This window comes from Gossypium hirsutum, chromosome D10, assembly GCF_007990345.1.
Source record: "Gossypium hirsutum isolate 1008001.06 chromosome D10, Gossypium_hirsutum_v2.1, whole genome shotgun sequence".
Lineage (NCBI taxonomy): Eukaryota > Viridiplantae > Streptophyta > Magnoliopsida > Malvales > Malvaceae > Gossypium > Gossypium hirsutum.
Genome location: NC_053446.1, coordinates 20,016,495 through 20,021,631, shown reverse-complemented (window position 1 = coordinate 20,021,631; position 5,137 = coordinate 20,016,495). Strand labels below are relative to the sequence as shown.

The 5,137-nt window shown below is 33.3% G+C and overlaps 1 pseudogene; it reads right to left on the bottom strand.

The window, feature by feature from the left end:
- Positions 1-2,017: 2,017 nt before the first annotated feature.
- On the bottom strand, positions 2,018-4,615 carry LOC107915382 (casein kinase I homolog 2-like; annotated as a pseudogene).
- Positions 4,616-5,137: the final 522 nt, after the last annotated feature.

Here is a 5,137-nt window from a genome sequence, read left to right as displayed (position 1 = left end):
TTCGTAATTTCACACTTGAATTTTAATTGAAGATGAAATCAACAAAAAGTAAAATTTGCCTAAGATGGTAACTTTGAAATGTATGGTGTTGTTTAGGTTAAATTTGGTTCTTAGTCCCTATACTTTAATTTGTTTAATTTTAGTTCATATTTTTTAAAAAATTTTAAAATTCATTCTCTACTAAACGATAAATGTTAAATTTATTAAGTTATGCTAGTTTTAAAATTTGATTAGCCAAACATATTATTGTATCTGTAATATCATGTGATGGGATTGTTATTTTCACATATTACTCGTTAAAAATTTAATTAATGGGTTAACAATGTAATTTGAGTCGAAATTGAAAATTTCAAAATTTAAAAAATATAGGGACTTAGGATAATCTAATTGAAGAATATGGACTAAATATACAATTGTGCGCATAGCATAGGATTAGTAATTGAATTTAATCAAATAGATTTAACTGTTACTATTTGAGTCAAGATTAAACTTTCAAATTTTGAAAAGTGCAAAGACTAAAATTGACCAGTTCAAAAAATATAGAGAGTAAAAATATCCTAATTAAAGTGCAAAGACTAAATACACATTTATAAAGTAAAAAACTAATAATAGAATTTAATCATGTTGTTTATACCAAAATAAAGCATAAAAGAAATTCAAATGTTACAAAGCTAAAACAAAATCAAATGGTTAGTTATGAAGATCAGAGAAATTCTAAAGAGTTCGAAATTTTCTTATATTCGATGCACAGATTTGTTTGTATGTATTAATTAAAATTTATCGTACTTATTTTTAAATTCTAGTATAATATTTGTAATGTTTCAAAATTAATATGATTGAGAAAATAAAAAATGTTAATATATGATACATACATGTTGTTAACATTATAAGATGAATATTTTTTAAAAGAATTTAAAGTTAGTAAAAGTAATTATATATAAATAAAGGAGTTATTACTTATCGATTGAATAGATAAATATGTCACGTATCAAAAACCTAGATTGGTCATATCAATGAAAACCCGAAATCTTGTAAATTTTAAGATAAATTCTAATAGATAACTTTAATAAAACTTATTATTGATAAAATAGAGCCACATGTTTTGTTTAATTTTTTAAATCTATTTTTTCTCTCACTTTCCTTCAATTATGTATACGATAGATAATGGTATTTATAAGGGTTAACAACAATAGTTTAAAATTTTAGATTTATTTAAAAAGACAAATTACATTAAGTAATAAATAATATATGTGTTAGTTGAGAATTTAAAATTTTAATGGATAACTTTTGTTTAATTTTACTATTAATAATTATACTTGATTATAATATTTTGGATTTTATTTATTGGGTAATATTATTTAAAATAATATGAGTATATAATGATTATTCTTAGAGAGATCTAAAAATAATATTAAAATTTAATAAATAGATAAATTTAACAACTATAATGATTCATTTTATATTTCAACCCAAATTTGAAGGCAAAGATAGTAAGGATGTTTAATTTCTTAAAATTTCTATAAAATTTAATCCATTGTGGAACTCAAAAAATGTAATTGAAATATTTTCAAACTTAAAATTATTTGGTACATTATTTAATAAATTTTAAAATATTTTATTTTTTTCATATCAGAATTCAATTATTCGATTAAATTAAAATTATTTAAAATGGGTCTCAAAATTAATTGAAACTAAAAATAAATAAATTTCAATTTTAAATCAAACAAATCCAATTATCATTCACAATCAATTTGGTCCAAATTCAGCTAAAAATATCAATTTGATCCCTATTCTAAAACTAAATTAACAATTCTAAAATTACATGGAAATGTCGATTTATCTCAAAAAGTCCAAATAAGTCCATTTCTAATAAACTTAAAAGCCTAATTAACTCGAAATTAAAATGCCTAGACAAAATTATCATGATTTTGATTGAATTGTTAAGTGGAAAAACTATAAATGTTAATTGGAATGATTCATTTCTTGTAGCTTTGAATAACACAACAAACTCACCATCAACAAAATCACCATTGACACAAATTTTGAATTGAGAAGCACACCACAAGTTATTCCACAAGATTTAGATTTTTATTGTGATACCCAATTATTTTCCGGGGCCCAAATCAAATAAAAAACAAATAATAATCCAATAACAGTCCAAAGCCCATTAACCCAAACCCAAATCTAGCCTAGCCTAATTAACCTAATTCTAAACTGTTTCCAGAAACCCTAAACTCTTCTCCCCCAGCGCCGCACATGTTCTCCCTCCAGCAGTTATCGCCTCTGTTGCAGCACGTCGCCCCGCACGTCGTACACGATCAGCACACCTCACCGTTTCCACGTACCTGCAACAAATAAACCACGAACGGCACTAAAAGGACCATACATACAGCAAATTGTAAAAAAAGATTTGGCTATAAAAAGCCAATCGATTTCTATAATGGGGGGAAGACGATTAGAGATAAAAAATACTGAAATACAAAAACAAAGAATCAAAAAATAGTTTTGAAGGTGATTAGTTTGTTTTTTTCCTTTTCTTTTTTTTTTTTACTTTTTTTTATTTTCTGTTACGAACCAGAATTTTTGAAAGTAGAAAAGAGAGTAATCGGAGAAGAGAGAAAGAAAAATAGAGAGAAGATTGAGAATACTGGATTTTCTTCTATTTTCATTCATGAACAATACCTCATGCATTACATGCAGTTTTAAAGGAAAACTAACAAAGTGACGTGGACAATTTCTGTTGTGATAAACGCACCGTATAACTAATCTTCTAAACTCTCCGTTTCAATTAAACTAACAGACCCCCTTCCCAAAACTCCCCGTTTCACTTAATCTTCACAAATATCTCCTGCTAACTTTTCTGCTCATAACAATATTCCTTTCCCAGAAAACAGCCTTGTCCTCAAGGCTGAAAATGAGGAAATTTGGCTTGGGATGTATGTTTCTGCCATGGTAGCCGGCCTTAATGTAAAAATATGAGCGTATAAGCAAGAGACTCAGGATCATCTCTTCTGCTAGCAGTTCTTCCCAAATGCGCAGGGACACTTGCATATCGAACAGTTCCTCTAAACATATCAGGTCGTTGATCATAATCAACATGCAGTCCACTGCTGCTATCTTTCCATTTTGTTGCTAATCCAAGGTCAACAAGAAACAACTTCTTCTCTTGTGGCGTGGATGGTTGACCAAGTAAAAATTTCTCAGGTTTAACATCCCCATGCACATAACCTTTGGAGTGCATCTTCTCTAGTGTAGATAGGGACTCAACAGCTATACAAGCTACCATTTCTGCAGACATCGTTTGCCCTGCAGAATTCCAAACATCCCATAAACTGGGCCCTAATAATTCCATAACCATCACATAATAGTCTCATTGCTTTCCTTTGTAGTGCACTTTTGGAACTCCGTGACTACCACCTAGAGCATTGTAAACTTGCCATTCATAAGAAGGACCATAACTACAGCCTTTGCTGTTTCTATGCTCAAATTTCAGAGCTACCTCCATGGCTACAAAACCAGTTGCACGTTCATTTCCACCACTAACACGTCTTCCAACAAACACCTGACCACATCCACCTTTACCAAGCTTTCTTTCTATCCTGTACATAGGAGATCCCCCAACTTGAAAACTCCTCTCCGAGCGACGTTTGTCAGCAGATTTATCACATTGATTCTTTGAGAAATTTAATATAACCGCATGTAATAGTGACTTCTTTGAAAGCTTGTCAATAAGCATCAACCAAGTTGTTCTCCTAGATCCCCAACTATTCTGGCCACCTCCATTACTTTGATTCCCCCAACCAGTACCAGTATAATTCCCAAAATTTTGGAGACCAGAATGCTTATTTTGCTTCCCTCGGTTAAAAGGTTCACGTTTCTGACCTCTAGCCTCATCCTGAACTTGCTGTTTCATAAGTTCAGATGAACGAAATCCTCCCAACCACATAAAGCACCTCTCTGTAGGTGTTTTCCACATACCAGATAGCATGTGAAATACATCTGCCTTAGCACCGAATGTTGCGCCCTTCTTGTACATGAACTGCCCTGTATCCAAACACCCCGTTCCACTTAAAACTATCGCTGTTGCACCAATGCTCGTGTTTAAGGTGCCTTTCCCCGAAGCTCCCAAAATAATTGGTTGCTCTCTCAAATGCATACTGCCCCCTGCAGCAATAGATGGATCCATCTGCGCCTGAGCTGGATCAGAATCTTTTGCTAGGAACCCAGGAGGAGCTCCCAGGACTCCTTTTCCTTTGTCAACAGCAGCAACTGCAGCATTTCCCGACGAGCCTATTGCCGGAGGTCCAAAATACTGGCCAAGCAACGCCTGCAAGTCTCCTCGAAGCTCAACTTTGAACTCCTGAAGTCGAGTTTCCATTTTGGTCTCCAAACGCGTGATTTTCTCTTGGATTTTTGAAATTTCCTGCTGCATACTGCCCACTTCTTTCTGCAACCACGTCGAGACACCATCGCCGGCCATTTAAAAGGGATCGTGAAAGCTCTGATACCTTTGTTAGGAACCAGAATTTTTGAAAGTAGAAAAGAGAGCAATCGGAGAAGAGAGAAAGAAAAATAGAGAGAAGATTGAGAATACTGGATTTTCTTCTGTTTTCATTCATGAACAATACCTCATGCATTACATGCAGTTTTAAAGGAAAACTAATAAAGTGACGTGGACAATTTCTGTTGTGATTAAACGCACCGTATAACTAATATTCTAAACTCCCCGTTTCAATTAAACTAACAGACCCCCTTCCCAAAACTCCCCGTTTCACTTAATCTTCACAAATATCTCCTGCTAACTTTTCTGCTCATAACATTTTCTTCCTTGTTTCTTAAAACAAATAATCAAAAATAAAAAGGAAAGAGGATTACCATCGAGGCGCCGTCGTCGTCGTGGTGGCCGGTTGGAGATGGGTCCGCAACGAAGAAAGGGAGGAGGCCACGGCGCAACTTCAAATGGTAGAAAGGAAAATGATTTAGGGTTTTTAAAATTGGGTTTTTATAGGGCTTAAAACGACGTCGTTTGGGGCCTGTTTCAGTGGCCCCAAAACGGCGCCGTATAGGCCATGCCCGTGTGCTAGCGACCCGATCCGGCCCAGGGAGGATTTGTACATTTCTTTAAAATGGGCCATTT